The 23340-nt window shown below is 37.0% G+C and overlaps 1 protein-coding gene across 1 annotated transcript in view; it reads right to left on the reverse strand.

Moving 5' to 3' along the window:
- The window catches only part of LOC139947466 (uncharacterized), a 36231-nt gene extending 20135 nt beyond the window's left edge, over positions 1-16096 (reverse strand). Inside the window, exon 1 of the mRNA XM_071945382.1 lies at positions 15744-16096. The gene's annotated coding sequence lies outside the window, so the exon portion shown is untranslated. The remainder of the gene's footprint in view (positions 1-15743) is intronic.
- Positions 16097-23340: the final 7244 nt, after the last annotated feature.

Raw genomic sequence — 23340 nt, forward strand, 5'->3', positions numbered from 1 at the left:
GCGTTCTTTGACAGTCAGCCTTCTAAATGGCTTATCACTTGTTTTTTTAAATTTTCGAATTACCTTTTGGCACTACGTACATTTTGGGGGTAAATCACGACGACATGAAGTACATAGAAGACTGTAGTAACACACCAACTTTACAGTTATTTTATTCTAAAATATTTTACCATAAAAACTTAGAACAATTTCATGGGAGTGTGACGTCATTGTTTGTAAATTAGCCATTCTAAATTGTTTCGTCAAATCTGTTAAGAAGACGTGAGATGTATATGGTGTCCAATTGAATTACTAAGTCGCCTTTGAAATCAAGTTTGCACTCGACTGGGTTTCTGCACATCACATCCAGAATGCTAAGGTTCTTGATTTCGATATCCGATAACGAGATACAAGGATTACTGATTAATACATAAAGCGAAGACAATTTAGAACATTAAAGGAACACGTTGCCTTGGAACGGTCGAGTTGGTCTTTGAAAAGCGTTTGTAATCGTTTTTTATAAAATGCATATGGGTAGAAAGATGTTGTAAAAGTAGAATACAATGATCCACACAAACATGCTACGAAATTGCGTGGTTTTCCTTTTACCTTGTCGACTAACACGTCGGCCATTTATGGGGGTCAAAATTTTGACTCCCATAAATGGCCGACCATGTTAGTTCGCACAGTAGAAGGAAAACCACGCAATTTCGAGGCAAACTTGTGTGGATCATTGTATTCTACTTTTAAAACATCTTTCCAACCATATGCATTTTATAAAAAACGGTTACAAACGCTTTTGTTTAGACCAACTCGTCCGATCCAAGGCAACGTGTTCCTTTAAGAAGTTTAGAAAGTTAAATGAGTACAGGGAAAGTGGTTTAATTATTTAATATCAAGTCAAGCATTGCAACATTGAATTTCAGTTGGTGTGGGTGTCCAATTAGGTTAAAGATAACATTAATGAGTGAGTGGGTTGAATGTTACATTGCATTCAACCCATCATCATCCAACAAAATCGTCAAAACAAACCAATACACCCACTCGAGTTGGGCAGTGTTTTGAACACTTACGACGAGTATAGGTCAAGTACAGCGTTTGTAATGGGTGGGAGAGCCGGTTGCCAGATACTCGAGAATAATCATGAAATATAATCCTACCGTGTACTATCGATCATAGGATATTCAGCTGCTCAGGGTCGCGAATTCTACCCAGCAAAACCCCAAGGTATCTTGTATAAAGAGACGAGACAGGGTTTCCTAGACTGGTCATTGCTCTTTTAGGGTCGGTAGCACCGTGGAATTGGTTGAGACGTTAATGTCATGCCTTGCGGTATCAAGGTACGTTGATTTCGATTCTGTTTGACGGCTTCATGTCGGTTTGTATAGAAGGAGTTTCCGTATAATCGATTAAGCTTGGTGCTGTAAAACATACAGGCAATCAAAGCGCTAATAAGCATGTGGTTGCATCCATTCACTTAGTCATTGAGGAGTGGATGTCAGACCGATGACATTTTGCGACAACGACCTCATGACAATGACATCGACGGCCACATCAATATAAACTACACAGACTCTCGTATAGGCCCTATATAAAGTGTTTCAATACTGTAAGCCTTTACTGAACATTCCCTTTCCTATTATAAATTAAAACGCAACCCCACCTCCTATGTCTTTTTTCTCTACTTATTGTACGCAAGGAGCTTCTCACACAATTATTCTACACATTTATCGCATCATTGAAGACTGAATGCACATTACTTAAAGCGCATTCACAACAACAATCTTCTGATAAAGTATAATATAGATCAATTTGGAGTTAACTATAAGTGGTGGCTCTGCATTTTAACTTCTATAGTCATTGTACAGCACTAAACAGACATTTTGAGGCACTTAAACGTTTTATATGACAATGAATTACATGAATTACTTGAGCCCGCTGGATTGAGTTTGATGGAGGGAATTGATTCACTGAGGCTGCTTTCATGACATGAAATAAAACCTTTATATTAATCCAAGTTTGCTGATAAAGTAGTGCCTTCATCTTGCTCTTAAGTGTGCAGAAATCTACTCTATTTTGTTCTTTTTTTTTAAAGAACAAATTCATTCTTTCAAACAAAGCCGAACTCTGATTGTTTCTTCTAGTTTGATGGTCTAGTGTTCTATAATAGCGAGTTATGACTCGAAAAAATACAGTGGTTAAAACACAATCGGTGTATGTGTACAACTTAAATAATGAACCCCGATGCAAATTTAACACAAAACATATACCATGATTCGTCAAGAATTTTTCTATAATTTAAATAAGAAACACTAACAAAGAATTAATAAATGAATTTTGAGATGACAAGTAAGTGTGTCAAATAAAAAGTTAATGAGCAATAAGTTTTCAAAATAATTTGTTTTATGTAAAAATGTTCATATAATTTCATATAATCTTTAACCGAACTGTCAGTTTGTGCCCAACGTACCTCCGGACTTTATGAATATTCAAACTTAGAATTGAAGTGGCCCCATAAGCCAACGTACACTTCCCTACATCACCAAAACTAAATTTAGATCAGGAAACATCCATATTCACGAGGACACAACATCACTGAACCGCACCTCTGAAGAGCCATTGAGTTTCGTACATGGCACTGAATATTAACAAGGCAGCACTATCAACGGAAAATCGTCCGGAACAATAATTGAGCTAATGCATATTCATGTTTATTACCATGGGCTATAGGCTATTTTCCACGTTGCAGTTCCTTCGTAAATCACTGTTTGAGTTCTCGACAAGCAAACAATTCCTCAAGCAAGTAGGCGGTAAACCCACCATCAATTTCTCGGAAGGAATTATTTTGTTAACTCCCAAGAGGTGTCCGTATCTAACACTTACAGCAAATGTTCCTATACACGTCATACAATGTTCTACGTTTTCTCATTACGGAATAACTTCAAGGATTTCTGGTGACGATCGTAATAAAGACGTAGGTTTTATTTATGAAATTTGTATAGGCTTGCATGTGGTAGTGACTGTCCACATATTCTATATAACATATTATCCTCAACACTCTGCAAGGCCATGGTGAGTGGCCATGCTGCCTTTTCTCACATTCAATTTTATCAATGTAACGGAACTGAGACTGTGGGAGACTTTTTAGAGGTGTTCACATGAGAATTAGTATTGATGGTTGGTATTGCACTCAAGGAAAAGGACCAAAAAGGCTATCTAAAGTATAAGGCAGCGTGTGGATTTAGCAGCGGCTATGGCCATACATCCGTCGATTTCACAAAACTCTTCCTAACTTAAGACTAATCTTAGGACTTAGGACGAGTCTCAACCCTACACTGTAGCATGCAGACCTTCAGATTAATCCTAAGTTAGGACGAGTTACTCGTCCTAACTCGAGATAAGACGAGTCCTAACTCTTTGTGAAATCGACGGCAGCTGTTGCTAAGGGCACCCTACGCTTCAATTGATTTTAAGGGCCATGTCAAACGGAGCAACAGGCAACCAGTTATATAGGAAGTCTCCAAGAAAAAGAAAAAAACATTCACTGTCAATTCGCACATCAGTTTCTTGGAACACTAAAATAGCGATATAACAATACATGTTGTACTCCAACAGTTCTCCTATTACATACAGAGCACTTGGTTGCCTCCAAATTACCGGAAAAGTTGCCCTGCATAAAAAGGCCTTGTGGTGTCTATCCCCATCCGCAAAGGGACTACTACCGTATTTTAAACCAATCTCACCGGTTGACCCGTTTTATCTTAGACTAAAACAATATGAAACCATGCGTAAGTTTCATTAGATGAGTTTGCGCATTGTTATGGCAGGGTTAAGGTCAGATGAGAACGTGGGTGGAGTGAGCGGGGAGAAGAGAGTCAACCATACAGATGGACGGAAATAATAAATTCACTCATTTCCGCCCGTTGAGACTGGACAGGTAAAATATGCATAGAGAGTAGGAGGTAAACTTCAATATTCGATTATAAGCAAATATCTTGATTGAGAAAAATAAGAAATAATGATTAACTTCAAATCCAAAGTAGGATATACTTTTATGGCACATTAAGAAGATGTTGATGGAAATTTGTTAAACCAAGTTGTTATCTTGCAATGTATCAGGATTTATCTTATAAAATCACAACTCACATTTCAGCACACACTTAAACTCAAACATCTTAAGAGGCATGGTGCAGTTTGGACGCAAATGGGGAAGAGGCCACCAGGGATAGCAAGGATACACTTTCAGCATCAACGAAGCGAGCCAACAATTGTGTTAAAAATGCAAATCGAAAGCACTGGAGGTCTCCAATTACGAAGAGGCAAGTTAATTCAGAATACTCAGAGCTAGAAGAGCAAATATCGATGCACTGAGATGGAGATGTTACAGAAACACACATTATTTAACATGTAAAAAGGGGTTAATAGCAAACCAAGAAATCCAATTCAATGCACAATTATTTTGTATGTTTGCAATGACAATTAAACGTACAGTTAAAACAAATAACATTGAGTATAATTATGCAGAGATGGATGCCACATAATTCAACAATAAATATAGAAATTTCAAAGATAATGCGAGTGCAATTAACATGCTGCCAACATGCAGAAAATAAGTTAAGCTTACAGCTTTAGTACATTTCCCTGTGACAAACAAGGACTTGGATAGGACAATGACAAAAATAACAATGACAATGAGACCAGACTAGTCAATTTAAAAATCAAGACAACAGTGTGTACTAGATCTACAAATACATATTCAACAGGTAATTCTTCAGTTTGTTAAATATGAAAGCAACAAAGATTAAAACAACTTTGATTTACAGTTAATCAGAGTTTATGCATTCAGTAATAAGTGATATTTATTTTAAGGGTGTTGATTTGCCTGAGTGAACATAGGTGAGTCTGGCCCGTAGAAAATACGTCATCACTACACAACGATGTCAACAGGCTCTAGGAACGGAACAACAAGGCCGTCCACGCCACTCCAACTCCTTTTGAAAAATACATAACACCTACACAAGGTAACTCATCAATACATACGAGGAAACTTGAGGTATTTTAATTTGGAATACCACGCTCTCCATGCATACAGGTACAAATATTGACGCCATAAGAACTTGAGGGAGAAGTGTTTTCACAGTTGTTCCAGGCGCGTAGTTTTGACATTAGGCAGTGTGCCAGCGGTATATAGTGCTCGGTTGCAGAACGCAATTATAAAGATTTCAGTACGAACAGGAGCGAGAGAACATTTTTGCAGGCCGATAATTCAAAAGGGAGATCGATATCTGAACTCTAATATTTTTATAACATTTTCACCCTTTATTCTTTTTTTCTTTGGTCACACAAAAGAAAAAGTATTGTAAAGTTGTGCTCTGTTTTCCCCGTTGGATGACGTCACCGATCGCTCTGGCATATAAACAAATCGAGAAGACTCTATAAACACCGCTGATGGTGACGCACAACAAATGAGGCTTTGTAAATAAATAAATCAAGGAAAAATAAGGCTGAACAAAAGTTTGAACGTCTATGACCAGTTGGACCTTATTATTCATATAGAGGACTGGGAGATACCTTTGCCATCATGGTGAAACCATCTTGATTCTTTTCTATTCACATCAATGTAACCAAAGTGAGGCTGGAACGGCAAACAGTCTGGTTCCTTTTCGTACAGTGAATATTACCGTCCATGTTGGATAAAGGGAACATGACCAAGATGGTGGCAGAATGACATATGTCTGTTGATATTACTTGTTGCATTATTCTGCACGAGTTGGATATGACGTTGTTAAAAAAATGACGAACAAATCATGCGGATCTTATAACCATTCATGGGCAGCTTGTGACAGGTTTCAACAACGGTTTATAAAAACGTGCTCTTCACAAGACGAAAGCAATCTGTTATACACGTTCTTTTTACAATGAGGACCTTTGAGGGTGAATGTGCTTATGTGCACATAATGGGAACGTGTTTATTGAGATCAAAAAGTAGGTCAGGCAAAAATATGAATCTAATTGAAAGTGACACAGAACTGTTCAAAGCAGACAGCTGAAAAAGGGAACTCTTTGTGCCGTCACAGTCAAAGGTGGTACATTTTCAACAGAACTAAACTTGTATAGGGTGATGTGCAGTCACACAACAATAGGATGTTAAATTTATCCCTAGCGCCGTAAGTTTATTAAGAAAAGGAAGTTTCAAGATTTTAGTCATCTCTACCAAAGAAATGCTAAGAAACCATCGATTAGAAACGGCACATGACTTTCTCCGAATCGGACAAAATATTCATAAGTGTGTATACAAAACCATACCAGATACGTTCTTCATCACACAATGACATGCATTATAAAACAAAAGAATGTGGAGGTTATTAGAATTAATCAATTACATGTTTAAATATAGGTTGATTGACACCTGTTCATGTTTGTTGTTACGTCATTTAGCCTTCGAGAAAGACTGATAGGGTCGAAACATCAAGCCAAAAACCAGTGTTTGTCTTTTTATGTTTAAATATGAAAAGCTTTTTGCTGGTCTGATTTTCAACTGTTTGTTATGTTGCACGCTCCCGCTGGCTGTACCATAGGCACACATGACGGCTTGACAGAGAACTTCAAATGTGACGTTAAAGCAACGCTGTCTTAAGAAATGAGACACTAAATGATTGATAGATTACCAACTCTGTATAATCACCTGTACAGAGAGTCTCTATGTCAATGGAGTTACTTAATCTGAAGATTGGATGTAAATCTCAATTTAAGACATTAAAACTAGCATGTAATTGACGCTTGATGACGTTTGCTGTGCGTCATTGAGATGTCAAATCTACGAGTCCGGATATTGACTGATGACAACAGCAATAATGAATTGAATATAGGAATTTTTCTTTTTTTCAACACACTACTGTCATAAATTTAAAAAATCAAGAGTTCAAAAGTTCAAGAAACTTCAATTAACAATTAATGGCCACATCTTGAACTCAAAGTGGAAGTTTTGTTTGTTCATAATTAATTAAATAAATTATTGCAATAGTGTAAAAACAACATGATTTTGTTTTTAAGATGATTTACTTGAAGAAAACAAAAGTTTTCAGAGTTGTGTCGCACATTTCATTATAGGATTTCAACATACTTTGGATTATAAACTAGACATGATGAACACAGTGGTAGTTTCAGGCAGGTTATTTTTGATACAATGATTAGAGAAAGTACCTCGACGTTTCTGCAAGTGTCCTCTGTCTGTCTTCATAACCAGTATACTTTTTTGTTTTTTAGCAGTGACTGTCAAACTGTATATACTTTAGCTGAGTCAACGCGGCAGTTGTTTTTTCTGTAACAGTTCATGGACCTTAGAGTTAGATAAAACAAAGATAAGCAAAATCCTAGGATTATGACCGATGTGAGATAGATTTTCCTTGCGATTCCTTTGCTGAGCTGGTCCAAAGATAGTCTCTTGTGGGACAACCGCGTCAACATTTTTAAACACCACAGGCCAGCTTCCGCGACTTAATGTGAAGACATAATCAAACAAGTACGTGTACGTGATGTCAACCCCGGGGCATTGAACACACTCAAAAACAACCGGCATGCTCAAAATCTTGTCACGTGATACCGGTTCCATTTTTAGCAAGATTATTCAATTAATAAAACACTGGCCATAATATACATTTGTTTATTGGGGGAAATAAGTGTAGTTGCACCCCCTTTGTTTAAAATAGTAATATCAAGTGAGTTTTTCGTAATTCGCGTGGCCATTTTGTGCCAATGAGTTAATGGTAAAAACTCCTCGACCTTTCGACCAGTACTTGAAAATGCTATAAACATCTTCAGTATGATGATGCTAACACTCGTGTACTTTCTTTGCGCAATGCTTTCAATCTCGTCAACTTCACAAAATAGTTATAGCTCAAACAAGTAACCAACGTTTAATTACAAAACTGACGCAGGCAATAATAATAATTTGCACCTAAAATAGTCACAGCTCTTGCGAGAAAATCAGTGCAAAGTCAATCTACTCAACGGCTGTTTTATTATTTACATTTCAAGTATGTGTTGTATAAATAGACTTGGGGAGCAATTATCAGCGTGAATTTGTGTTCAGACACAGGCATGGCTTACACTGTCGATATTCCTGGATAATTACTTGGGACTGCGAGAAGGCAAGTGGAGAGGTTACCAATAATGGTTGTTTATGTTACGTATCTTTGTTGCTAATGGCAATGGGAAGTCACTATGGATAGAAAGCCTTGTCAATCATTAGCACCAAGCCTGTGATACGATGCATGAGAAATATTGCCATAACGTATATGAGCAAAATCACAGTCAATAATAAACCATAGACAAAAAACCGTCCCTTTAATTTCATCTGAGTGTATTTTTTCCCGCCATATTGTGAATCAATACTGAAACAGTCTCGTATGATCCCTAATAATAAATTAAATAAGCGCCACGAATCGCTCACAGCCCCATATCTTGAAAGTCATTAATGTTGTCCTAAATACTGCATTCATAAGATCAATCACCAATCAAAGGAAACACCCAGACCAATGTACTCCAATACAGGTTCAAAGACTCGATTCCAGCAAAATTCATCAGAAATAAACATTACACTGGTTTTATCCATAAGGTAACCCGACTATGTATTAAAAGAAATCCAGCAGAAAATGGACGACGCCGTGGAATACCATGTCAAGCCTCCTCGTCAAAAAACACTCGCTCTTTAAGTCTCCTTAATCTGGATGGATTTATAATGAATGTCAGTGGTTGCCAGGCAACTACCAATAGTAAGTGCTGTCCACCATTCAACGATCAGACCGAGGACTACATTATTGGTGTTGATGAAGTGATTTGATCTTGGGATATTCCTTGATTGCGGTTTACAGGGTCGTAACAAACAGGAAATCTTGCTTCATCTCAAGGTGATCTACACACGGAGGGGGAAGCATTTTGAAAATGATGATAGAAACATTGCGTCACAATTACATTTAACGTTTCCCGCCTAGAAAACGCCCCCTCAGCCAAGTTTGTGTAGAGAGGGATGGCCAATATATGCAACCCGACCCCAATATGTTGTGTTATTATTACACAATAACTGAAACTGTTATTGCAATATTGCTATCGGCGATTGGACACCCTACCAGAGTATCACATTTTCCTTGAAATTTTACTACCCCAAAATCAAAAACTGCCACATTTTTGTAAATTTCCTCCTAGAAAATGCCCTCTCAACCAAAGATGTATAGAGAGGGATGGTTTACAGCCCAGTCCCATTACTTTGTGGAATTACACATTAATTACAACTGTGCTTAGTGTAACATTTTCCTTAAAATTAGACAACCCCTAAGTATTCAAAATGCCAACTTTTGTGTGTCAAATATAATAGTATCGGCATAAACATATAATGCCAACTTTACGCTTTCTAAATATATAGATAAAAGGATGAGCTGTTTGTAAAGTCTACACAAAGATGGCTTAAGTTTCATCCTTTTATCCTTTGAATGATTATTCTCAGAGTGAGCAGCAGCCGGTTAGAAAGCTTTTTCTCCCCTCACGTCTTCCTGCCTCTCTGAGACACAGCGTGACATCTTCTCATGCTTGGATTACAAGTATAATCGTCTTATAGGTCCGCTCGTCTCCTCCATGCTCCTCCGGAATGCTAAGCCGACCCAACGCCCCATCGTGCCCGCGGTATATTCCCAAAACACAAGGCTACCATCTTGATGGATGCAAGGGTCGATATGTCAATGCACAGACAGCTTCTCTCTTTCTCTTTTGTTTTGTTGAATTTTGTTGTTTATAGTTTCATGAATATTGCTAGAGTAAATCGTGGGGAAAATTCTGTCGGACATAATTTAACAGTTTCTGGTGCATCAGACAAAGGTGTCAAGTAGATTTGGCATACTTCATGTCCAATTCGGTATTCTGGTTAAAACCTTTTAAACACAAATTTAATAATGCCCAAATACAAAGATTATGAAAGCAGTGTTTTCTAAGACATAAATGTATTCTTTGGAGATATTTAATTTAATGCCCACTTCTCTTTAAAACCCTTTGACAAAGTGATATAGGACTGAAAAATTACAAAAATCACGATTGTGTTCAATTACTGTTTTATCTTTATAATCAAAAAACAGTAATTTTTGTTTGTTTTATGCTTATTGAAATAAATTGCAAGCTTGACGTTATGCAATACATACTGTGGCTAAGTTTAGATATCATATACAACATAATTGTATATATAGTTGACCATGTCGTATAAGGTAATCAATTCTTATGCTATTTAAAGTTAGATTACCATTACTGATTTGTGTTTCAATAACGACTCACTAGAATCCGAGTCAGTTGCTCCATGGCCAGAACCAGTACAAAGTTCATATTTGCCCAATTGAGAATTCTAACCGCATTTTCCAATCTGCTCCTTGACGACATAAGTCAGTGAGCTGAAACAGTTAAAGGTCACTTGTCTCATTATTCAATTCCTTGATTCTTTCAAATTGACACACGCCTCAATGAAACCGCTCTACCGTTGCAAAATACACTCACCGATTTGGTTTTTACGGTTCAATTCAGTATCAAAACACGCCCATTATAATATACAAATCCCTCAATATGTAACCCCTAAAACACACTTGATCGGTTGTACGTAAACCTTCATCAATTTATATCATCTTAAGTGGCTGCAAGTTGGAACACAAAATCATGTTAAATACCACAGTTTAAAGATTTTTTTATACATGGTTTTCAAAATCGTGAGAAAGCTATACACCATACATAGAAAGGCATATTCAATTGATACAAAAATACTGAGTTTATTTAACATCAAATGCACAGTTGACACTTGCATGAAAATACCAAGTCAGAAGCTTAGCCCGTAAGTCTTTAATCCGGTTAAAAGCGTTCTCTATTGCTATTGAGTTCACCAATGCATTCATAGTGCTTTTATATGGCTAAGTAATGAAATATTCCTAAACCGTGGCTTTAACAATGAGATCGTGATTATAAGACATGGGTGGGAGTTTCTGGGTATTCTGTTAGTCTAGAAAGTATATCTGAGCCCAGGGCTGGTTGTATAGAGTTTCATAGCGTCATATATCAAACAGCGATGTCAAGTTTCCTTTTGTGAATTGCGAAATATTCAATTCAAGTTTCCTTTTGTGAAATGCGAAATATTCAATTCAAGTTTCCTTTTGTGAAATGCAAATAATTCAATTCAAATTTCCTTTTGTGAAATGCGAAATATTCAATTTAAGTTTCCTTTTGTGAAATGCGAATTATTCAATTCAAGTTTCCTTTTGTGAAATGCAAAATATTCAATTCAAGTTTCCTTTTGTGAAATGCGAAATATTCAATTCAAGTTTCCTTTTGTGAAATGCGAAATATTCAATTCAAGTTTCCTTTTGTGAAATGCAAAATATTCAATTCAAGTTTCCTTTTGTGAAATGCGAAATATTCAATTCAAGTTTCCTTTTGTGAAATAGAAAATATTCAATTCAAGTTTCCTTTTGTGAAATAGAAAATATTCAATTCAAGTTTCCTTTTGTGTAATGGAAAATATTCAATTCAAGTTTCCTTTTGTGAAATGCGAAATATTCAATTCAAGTTTCCTTTTGTGAAATAGAAAATATTCAATTTAAGTTTCCTTTTGTGAAATGCGAAATATTCAATTCAAGTTTCCTTTTGTGAAATGCGAAATATTCAATTCAAGTTTCCTTTTGTGAAATGCGAAATATTCAATTCAAGTTTCCTTTTGTGAAATAGAAAATATTCAATTCAAGTTTCCTTTTGTGTAATAGAAAATATTCAATTCAAGTTTCCTTTTGTGAAATGCGAAATATTCAATTCAAGTTTCCTTTTGTGAAATGCGAAATATTCAATTCAAGTTTCCTTTTGTGAAATGCGAAATATTCAATTCAAGTTTCCTTTTGTGAAATAGAAAATATTCAATTCAAGTTTCCTTTTGTGTAATAGAAAATATTCAATTCAAGTTTCCTTTTGTGAAATGCGAAATGTTCAATTCAAGTTTCCTTTTGTGAAATGCGAAATATTCAATTCAAGTTTCCTTTTGTGAAATAGAAAATATTCAACTCAAGTTTCCTTTTGTGTAATAGAAAATATTCAATTCAAGTTTCCTTTTGTGAAATGCGAAATATTCAATTCAAGTTTCCTTTTGTGAAATGCGAAATATTCAATTCAAGTTTCCTTTTGTGAAGTAGAAAATATTCAATTCAAGTTTCCTTTTAAGTAGGATTCGAAAGTTTTGAAGTTTCCTTTTGTGAACGACGAAATTCAAGAGGGTTGAATAATATTTTTATGTGAAATGAAAACCACATGTGATAATGAGATACCGTACAAAAGGTTTAAGCAATTACTTCCGTTTACGATGTTTTCATATTTTAGTACAAGGAATATAACTCATATCAATATAAGGAATATGTTGGAATCATTGTTTAATACAAAATAACAACGTGTTGCCATTTTGATTGGTACATGAGAAGTCCCTTTATATCATCGCCTAATATAAAGATAGCTCTATTATGATGAATTAACTGAAGCTTCTTACTAAAGTCATTATTTACATTGGTGGTTATTTTGACGATTGTTTTACGGAATTATAAACTACAAACCTACGCTCACAGTACATCGCAAGTCATCCATGCTGAGATTTTATGCATCAATGGACAATAAGTCAAACTCAAGTAGACTTCCATGCACCGAGTCAACTTAAACAAACAAACAAGCACGTCACTGTGTGCCATAACGACAACAGTGCGGGAAAACATCACTTCACAGTTGATTCTTCTTCAGTTAATATCACACCATGGTTAAACAAATCCACGATGGAAGCACTTGGATGGAACGTATTGTTTAAACATCAGAACAGAATTCATCACTTAGGTTGTTTTTCTGACAATAAGAGACGCTGACTCAGTGGACTGAACAGACATTTAGAGAAAATTATATTAAGACAGGGATCATTGTTTGCGAAAAACAAATACGTTTGAGATGTTAAAATTCGTCAATAACTGACTGGGTGTAATTCAAATTTTCTGTGACTTCATGCAGTTTTGTCACGTATAAGAGGTGTAGTGCTCTCAATAATTTACATAGTCGTTGGTTCCCGAGATGACATGTTTATTAACTTTGAATGAACTCTCCTATCAAAATAAAAAAACACATAATGTTATATACAGTAGCACACGCCTTATTATGTGTGGGCGCACACACTAAACTTGATTGCACCAAATGAGGCATTTTTCAATACAAGACTTCTTCCGGCGGGAAATGCTAGTTCATAACAGGCATTGACGTGTAAACAAAGGATATCACGACATCAATAGAAGCCAATCAACGTCACAAACAGCAGTGTAATTACTATAGGAAATGTAAAGATTCTTTCAGAATACGTCATGACCAGTAAATACAAATAGAGAATTTAAATAAGGAGTGTAGTTTAGACTCGCCCGTTGTTATCAACACTATGAAATATAAGCCACAAATCCATACCGCAACTCAGACACAAAGGTGTAGATTTCATCGACATTGAAATAATATCCATAGAGATGCAATTTAGATCTCCTGATGCTCAATACCATTAACTTCTTGGAAGATAGTGTGATGTCACATCTTCGGGTGGAAAGTATTCCTTGTGGTTATGTATTCTGTTCAAAACAGACAAATATGACATCCATGTAACCGAAACGAGGCTAGACGGCAGCAGTCTGGCCCCTCTAAGCGCATCCGGTACAAATGCACAGTTATGAACCTAGGCTCCATTTCATAAAGCACTTATGTTCATCCTAAAATGAGTTGTCAATATTACCATAGTGACTTATATTGTGACAACACTCTTTACGTTATAATTAAGATTGATTAGCACTTAAGAAAAATCTTAACTCCTTGTAAAACCAAGCCCTGATTATGTTCGTGTATATAGTGTACATTTTGACAATTACTGCAGTTTTATTCGGTGCAAGTTTGCTTAGAGTTCTTAAAGCAAAAAGTGACGTGTTGTAATTTAATTGCAGTCCATTAAGATTTGGTGTGTACCATCAGTTTTTAAATTACGTTTGCGGTTTTTAAAATGCAAAGTCAAACATCCTGTTCACAAAATTGAAGGGTAAGATGAGTAAAAGACAAGTCACTGTACATCTTGCAAACAAAGGCCACCATTGAAGCTGTCACATCCATTATTTTGCCACGAAATACACTGCGCTGAACCAGCAGATTATTCAACGTGGAGCTCACAATCCAGCTGGTCAAACAACGACGCCCGGTTTGGAAGGACGACAGATACTTCTCGTCTAGTGAGTGGTTAGTGGCCAAAGGCAAGGGCACACAGGACTGTGGTGAAATAACCATCCTTCTACGAATCTCTCTTATATTAAATCTCAAACATTATAGCAGTTGGAAACATTGAATGTCATATTACATGATGGAGGCGATAATCAGTTTATCTTATGAATTAATGGAATGAGGAGATGGGATTTCCCGTAAGCACCGCACATCCGCTCGGTCCCAATGGGAACCCATTTTAAGTTATCTAATAAACCTTCAGGAGAATATGAAGTCTTGTAATTGTATTATTATTAATGTGTGGACGATTCTCAAAAGACAAATTAAGAGCTTCTATGATGGAGTCTTGAAAGGTTTTCTATTCCTTTGGGTTTTGATTAAACTCGCATCTCGTAGAACATACTTTTGTATAATATGTTGAACGTCTGAAATGGTGAATTTAAAAATGGGGCGTCAGGATTTTGTTAAGAATAATTACAAGTGTGTACACAAGAAGCAGCCTGCGAAAAATTTACTTATAAAGGACACACAATATATTAACATGAATTATCGACAAGACAACAAGTCACATCACCTTAGCTGAGTACCGTTTCGAACGATATATCTTTTTTTTGCAAATAATAGTTTACTGACGTCGTGAATAACCTTTGAAAAGATAAGTCAGTAAATGAAACACAAATTCTTACGACGGTTAAATCATCAGCTTTTGCGATCAGCTGCACCCAACATTTCGAGGATTAGCCTGAGTGATCTTCAGCAGTATAGAACAGTTGTCACGATCGTTAGGGATAGTTCCTCAGAAGCTGACACCTGCGCTCATCGCAGTAGATACATCCGCTATAAGCTATATCGTCTTATAGAAACTATACCATTATAATATCGTTTATAAAAAGCGCAGCTGGATTTCAACAAAATTGTGATCAGAAAAAGACATCGGTTTGTTGTTTAGAACATACATTAGTTGACAAGAATTCGCAGTATTGGAGTGTTGCTGTATTTGTATTACAGTATGGAAGATTAGTAGTGATAAATATATTTTCTTATAGTGGAAACAGTTGTCTCAAAATGTATCTCCTTGAAATACATACACATATAAGCATAATTAAATTTGAATTAAATTTGCATTATAACAAAAGCAACGGGTAATATAACACCAAGTAAACAACACCGTCAATGATCATGTATGGATAGATGAATTATTATTATGCCATTGCTTCATTAATTTGACTTTTATACACGCTTCTTCGTTTAATCTAAAACTGTGTTTATGTGATTACGCCCATAGTGTATACTTCTCATTTCAAAATAATTAGTGAATATGCTCAATAATAATAATACACAACGCTGAGTCCATTTGGTTGTCAGATAAACATATTTCAATGAATCAAAATATGGACAACAATATCAAACCAGCGGTTCATTTTTAAATCGTGAAAGACATATATTAAATTAGAGATACATATTTCAGAAAGACAACTCACCGTAAAGCGTATCCTGTGCTAAGCACACTGACTGGACGAGTGAAGGTACAATGCTGAACACTCCAGAGCTTAGAGTGGGTAATTATATGCACCAGTATGTTCCCTGAAAAGCCACGGGTTAAAAACCAAAGACGTTATAGAGTGGACAACTGCCGCAGCCTCCCGGCCACTGAGAGATAAAACTGTGGTTCCAGGGGCACAGGGCTTTTAGAGGTTATTGGTTAGGGGAAAGAGTGGGGACGTCTTCGTCGGCTCCCACTATAGTCATAACCTGCTCGTACCCGCTGATGCAGACTAGCTCACTGAACGATTCAGCTATGCCGTGCACAAGCAACCCCCGCTTTCTTGTACTGTCACTTTGGACTTGCCTCGTCAGTTCGCTGGTACCCTGGATCGCAACGGAGCAGGTGTAAACCAGACATTGATGACAACGTGTATGGAAGAGACAGATTCGAGATCATCACCAAATAGCCTCTTATTTTTTACATCATCAGAGCATTTCCACTCATCGGTTAAACCACATATACGTCGAGTGAACCGCAAACCTTACTATATCTATAGGGAACTCTGCACTATGGTTAAAACCAAAAAGCTCTATATTGCCATATGTTACTTTTCATACCATATCAAATATTACGAATTACTCAATCAACATTTGAAACATCGTTCAAGAAACAAATAAGTGAAGACACTAAACTCAAATGTAGCCAAAAATGTCCATTCTGAAACACAAATACAAACCTGAAGAAGAAAAAAAATGTGCCATTATTTTTGACATTGAGCGATGTTCTTGTGTGTTAACCCAAACAGTATATTTTTCATGAACAAAGGCATGCCCGAATACGAACTGACTCATGTTTATATATAATTTAATTTTGCATTCATAATAAACAAGGGACTCTTCCTGTAGTGTCATTTTTATCAACTCATCTAACACCGTCCACGGCAGTCTTTCTATTCGTTCCCTTTGATTAAACTACAATGGTGATAAATTACCCACTACGGACGATGTGCACGTCTTCTGATGAACGAGGAGAGGGCATTTACGTTTCCAACGAGTAGTTCGTGCGAGATATTGCAACTGCACTCAGGAACTCTCCTATGTATTTCCCCCCCCCCCCCCCCCGCCCCACACGTCGAGATGATTAGTGATTTTGTAGTTGAGAAGCACAACAGTAAATCATGACTTCAAAACATACAATGTTCCCAATTTGATTTGTACTCAATGAAACATTAATGGGAAGCCTCCCATGCATTATACGGGTTTTTCCACAGTGTGATGTTTATGTGCCTTTCGTCTGCAGATATTGGGGCAATCTAATAAAGAAATCTAGCTTGGTGCAAACCTGGATATTGCGATTCCATTTGGAACCCATGACCCTTTTCCTCAATAAAACATATTTCGCAATGCACCGTTATTAAGTTTCGTGAAGGAATACCTTGAGATGATGTGTAGACACTTATTCACATAAAATATACCGTCAGATTCTCAGAGAAATATAATAAAATGTTTAATATTTACAGTCAATTGGTACAGGTGTTTTAGCGGTTTCCTTTGAAGTCATGTTCGCACAATGTTATTCAAATGGTGTCGTATCCATGGCAATAAAAGACCAGCCAGTTAGTGATTCAACAAACTGGCGTGACTGAATGCTTAAAGGCACTGGACACTATTGGTAATTACTCAAAATAATTGTTAGCATATTAAAATTACTTGGTAACGAGCATTGGAGAGCTGTTGACTTGATAGTATAAAACATTGTGAGAAACGGCTCCCTCTGAAGGATTAGTCTCGAGAAACTCGTCCTTACTTAGGTTGGGTTCCATGCGTCCTAACTTCTATGAATACAAAACTTAAAGGGACACACCGGCTCACCGTTTACGCAATTTAGGGGTGTAGAATCATAAATAATGTTTGTATAGATGGTTGCTGTAAAAAAATCATCAAAATGTCACGTATTTAGCGAAAAATGATTTTGAAAAACTAAAGCGGCCATATAACAAGCTTCCGTTACACGGACTCTTTTAATGTGAATCTTACGTTAGATTTTTCACCATTATTTACATTTTGTAGCGATAATTTGAATACATGATCTCTTTCGTCAATTATTCGTAAATAATTTTGTAAAAAAAAGATTTAAATTTGGTTAAGTAAAAGTTACTTTTAGACGGCTGAAAGTAAAACTAGCCCGGAAGGTCACGTGATTGTTTGTACCACTTTTTGGTTAGAACAATCACGCGACCTGCGTTTTTGTCTTAAAGTGCTCAAAAACGGCTAAATTTGCTGATTTTTTTTAAGGACTGTTCTTCTTCATTCCTGGAAGACCGTTGAAGTCATATCTTAGTCTATTTTGTAGCCCAAATAGCCCAATTCGGCCGGTGTGTCCCTTTAACCCGTCCTAAGTTAGGAAGCGTTTGGTGAAATCGACGGCAGTGCCTTTAAATCGTTTCCGGAAATTGATCTTCACACGCAGTCCACCGTGGTCAGGATAAAACAGTCCGCGCAACTGCGATTTTGTTTTTCACCGCTCAGACGTTTCACATTGGTAATGGTCTGGAAATGAGTGACAAAAAATGCGTCCATAAATACTCATTGTGCTTAAATGGATTTGTGCTCGGTGATGGGGGAGAAAGAGTGGGGTCAAGCTGAGGTCAACAACTGAGTCGTGTACGGGAAGTGTCAAGTGACCTTTTAAACATAGACTAGCCTCAGGCTGTTGGACATTGTCGATCATTCCGGTGTGGCAATCAGCGTTCTTTTCATCTTTTAAGAGTAGGAGGGATTTTTTTTAAACCCGAGTCTGTTTAAATCAGAATGGAAAGTCTATTAAAGAGCAAACTTCAGTATTAATACTATCCGGAACCAGATCAATGTAAACAGAACCGTGCCAACCTGTAATATATCGTTAATGAAATGCAATACGCCCCAGGTGTATAATTTGAAATAATTGGCTCTTCATATTTGCATATCCACGGGCCGTACTTACATATTCCAAGCCTACCGTGGGGTAAAAATCTCAGCCGACGCCGGTAGGATAACATAATTTCCCATTCATGATGTGTGCTGCACCTTGAGTGCATTATTACTTATTTGAATGTCTGAAGAATATAAAGAGTTTTTATATTTTATCCGGAGCTCTCGTGGCTCATTTCTTTTACTATTTATTGACTGGGAATAATGAACTGGGGTGGTATGTGTTAATCACGCAAACATGTTAAACAAAATAAACAACATGCAAGACTGCATATTGTGCACATTAGTATTGTCTGTTATGAATATATCCGTTGTTTGATTCCCTTTGCAAAGCAATGATTAAGCAACAACACAAACAAGGGACCATACTAATTTAGAGGAGAAGCTGACTCTTCAGGTGCTATGCAACCTTGTTCCCATGGGTGATCGATCTCACCATGGCATTTCCCCCAGCATGCCTTGCTCACCCATAACGTGACGAGAGGTATCGAAACGGCGCACTGCCCACGGTAGCGAGGCTGGGTACACTATGCCTTTGAAATGTGTTCTCCTGAAAAGTTCAATTGTCAACTTACCGCTCTGCAAAAAACTCTCTTTCTGCTCTGTATTTTGTTGTCTTTGAAACAACATAAGAGGAATGGATCATTTTGAAACGAATCTGGACCAAACACGTTAAAACGGCCATGTTGATCAAAAGGGGGAAATCAACATGATACGTGCTCGCCACAAGAGGCGCTGTAGGAACACATCATTGATTTTCATTTTGATGGATGTCGTTTTATATACAAACAGACCACGCGTCTTCTTTTCCCGCAGTCAAGACCGCCCAGAGTTCATTCGTTTGGCCGGGCAGGCAGATGGTTGCTGACCCATTGACAAACAATTCTACAGTGAACGTAAATTTAGCCTCAAAACGCCTCCAAGGGAATGAGTAGGTGTTTCGTAAACAGTGACGAAGGCGAATAATATCGGTGAGATGCTGCAGCTGTCCCAAACCGTCTTGTTCTACACCTTCGCATAAGGAGATATTAACAGCTATCACAAGAATTGCCCGACTATTTCCTGTCGAGACTCACTTTGATTTTCAGTGGCGTAACCAAACGTCTCAAATGTTAATATTTTTTAAGGAGTTTTTTATGTAATGAAACATTGTTTTGTGATTTTGTTCAAAATAATTTGTTGGGCAAGAGGGGGCTTACGCCCCCCTATATTTTCAAAACTAACTTTGTAACTCAAATAAAAGTGACTAGCATAAAGTGGCGACAATGTCATATTATCTGTCTAACTAAGTTTCTGAAACATGAACACCAAACTCTCGCACTTTTAGAATTAGAACAAGATTCAAGAAGTGCTACTTCACCACAATCAACGACTGCTTATACTGGCATAAACATGACGAGAATTCTCAGAATAATACAATAAAGGAACGAAACCCAATGCAGCGCCATTGAGATGGCAATTTCAACTGCGCCGATATTTTGTAATTACCAGTCGTGCTGTTGCCATGGCTACATTGTATGCTTCCGGGTTTTTTTATGAGGTGAGACCTCGTTTTGCGATTAGTTTTATCAAGTTGGGACTGATTATGTGTTGAGTCTGTGACAGGAGACGTGTGTGAAGGAGAACTCTGTATGAATCTAACCTAGATGTCAATGAGGTTGTTTGGTAATCAATCTTGAACGGGCATTTCCAAAGGAGACATTTGGTACATGAGAGACACAAGAGGGCGGACTCTCATGCGACTATTCTGCAGTGTTCAAAACGCAGAGGGAAGAAGCAGTTCAGATTATACAAGATTCTTACTGAAAATATTGATTGATTGTTACTTTTCTTAACTTTATTTAAAACATTTTTACCGTCATAATAAAGATCATTTTGGTGAAATTTCCCCAACTGGTTCTATCTAGGCTTATTGCTCATTTGATCTTTATCTGGTATCTGTATTTTTCCTGAACTGTTTTATGAAATAAGTATCCATTACGATAATGACACCTTACAGAAGAGGTTCAGTGTGTATTGAACGTTTGTCAGTCTCAAAATACAGTGATGTAGATATTTTCCTTTTGGTTGGAAAGCTGGGTCATAGAAACTAAAAACGGTTTGCAAGAGGTGTACGACGTACATAAATATTATAAATTGATATACTGTGAACCATGCAATTTAGCAAACAGTCTTAATAATTGTATAATGCACGACAGATGTTTTACACGAAAACAAGAAACAAATATTATAAAATCACATTTCTGATCATTCAATTTTAGACGATTTTTGACCGGGTCGATTGTTGGGGTCGGGTCTCGAGCACTCTATCCCATTCTGGTACGCCACTGTCAACATGGCTCTGTTTTTTGTTTCTCATGTATTATGCCATTACCAAGAATGTCGAATTGTCAAACTGTATAAGTCAAAAGAGGGCGCTGTTAATACTTCCCGCGGTGAGTTTTTATAATTTCAAAAGTAGGAAAAAACGATCTTACCTAATGAAGCCATCCTGGAAACTTTAGTTAATCGCTGATCCAATCCATCAACACTTTCTCCATACTGAAACAATTGATTGAAACAAAAATTCATAAGAAAACAATGATTGCAATTGTCGATAAAAGTGAACGTCAGATAAATATGGCAAGAAATTTGTAGAGCATACAAAACTCAATTTGAAACCGGTGACTATGTTTAAGTTAATTTTGCACAAAGAGTTAATGTTCAGTGAGCTTTTGGGTTGTACAATTAATCCTAAAACTGGTAGACTTGTGCAGAGAGACTATGAGCGTCGAACGAAATGATGAAGTCTGATTTTGCTACAGCGCCCTCTTTTGAAAGTATACTATATCATGGATGTTGATTTGGTTTATCTGCGTTTCAGATTAATGTACCCAAAACGAGGCTGAAAGGCAAAACCAGTCAGCATTTTGCTTAAAGTGGCCATCAATCACAAAACTTTGACATAATCTATCGTAAAAGTCTATTAGTTTTATATAGTGTTCAACCCGAACTTTGTGTGAGAACAAATTATTTATGGAACAACTTCAATTGCAATGACGTATAAAATCACCAGCCTCTAAAATTCCGCTAATTTGTTGAAGCAAATTTGCCATTGCCATTGGTGAGCTAAATAAATATAAGGCAAATTGAGGAACCATCTTCAGGCGATCGCTATGAAGAAAGAGCTATGTTAAGAGATGTAATGCCAATTACTGTGAAATACGGTAAAGGTTAAAGACAATGGACACTATTGGTAATCGTCAAAGACCAGTCTTCTTGGTTTATCTCAACATGTGTACAAAATTACAAACCTGTGAACATTTGAGGTCAATTGGTCGTCGAAGTTGCGAGATAATAATGAAAGAACAAACACCCTTGTCACACGAAGTTGTGTGCTTTCAGATGCTTGATTGCGAGACCTCAAACTCTAAGCTTGAGGTCTCGAAATCAAATTCTTGGAAAATTCCTTCTTTCTCGTAAACTACGTCACTTCAGAGGGAGCAGTTTCTCACAAAATTTATCAACCTCTCCCCATTATTTCAGTAATTACCAATAGTGTCCACTGCCTTTAAAAGTAACGAAAAATGCAATCAATTACCTCAACAATCACTGTTAATGCTTGACATATTTATTTAATTTAATCAGAGCCTTTGTAAAGACAAAACAGTACTCTGTTCTGACGTCACATGTTGAGCTAACGATGACAACAATTAATAGTTTCATCATTCCATGATCACCTTTAACTTTTCAGTCTTAGACTGTAACGTCGTCACGAAAATGAAATAATCGACACTGCTGAATCCCTGGCTTAGTCAATGGCCCATCGCTAAAATCCTCGTAAAATCTTAAAAGCCCCCAATATGATATCTTGCCCAAGTCGTTCCTCAATTTCACAGTTTCAGAGTGGCAGATCCCCCGTTAATCCCGTTTGATTCGGCAGGCTGGGCTGTGAGCCTGTGACATCTTGCCGTGCCAGGACAGCGCGGTATCCGTTTGGCAGATCGACGTCCCTTGCGGTGATTCGATGCACCGTACCGAAGAGAACGATCACACGGTTGAAGAACGATGAACTCCAAGTGCAGTGCATCACAGGTCGAGCTATCATGGAACTTGGTAGGGAGTCAATCTTCAGTTTAGTCCTACTCTATGCACAAAAAGTGCAAACAGAAGTAGCTTGTCAAGTTCATGATGAGTGAGCCCTGGCAACATAATCGATTCTCTGACAAACTTTGGGCCGAATATAGTATTCGATAATCGATTCTCTGACAAACTTTGGGCCGCCGACTATACTAGTATCAGTAATCATGGTGTAAGATTCCAATGTATTTAGACAAAAAGACGTAATTTTTAACAAAAAGTATAGGTACTAAAGTGATAACTTTACGTTACAATTTCAAACAACTTATAGTTACCGGTCTAATAGTATGAATTTAAATTTACAGTTGGTTTTGTAGAAATCCTAACCTAAGTTTCATTTTGAAATGCACAATGAGCTTTATCAGAGGACCTTTACATAATTTGTCAGACTAGGGAACTAGCAACTAGCCATCAGCCGTTTTTAGTTTCAAAGAAACGGAAGCGAAAATGTCAAGTTGAGCTCGCAGTGGTTTGAAAATTGATCTGAATCAACTGTGCGTTAAG

Source organism: Asterias amurensis, chromosome 14 (assembly GCF_032118995.1).
Source record: "Asterias amurensis chromosome 14, ASM3211899v1".
NCBI lineage: Eukaryota > Metazoa > Echinodermata > Asteroidea > Forcipulatida > Asteriidae > Asterias > Asterias amurensis.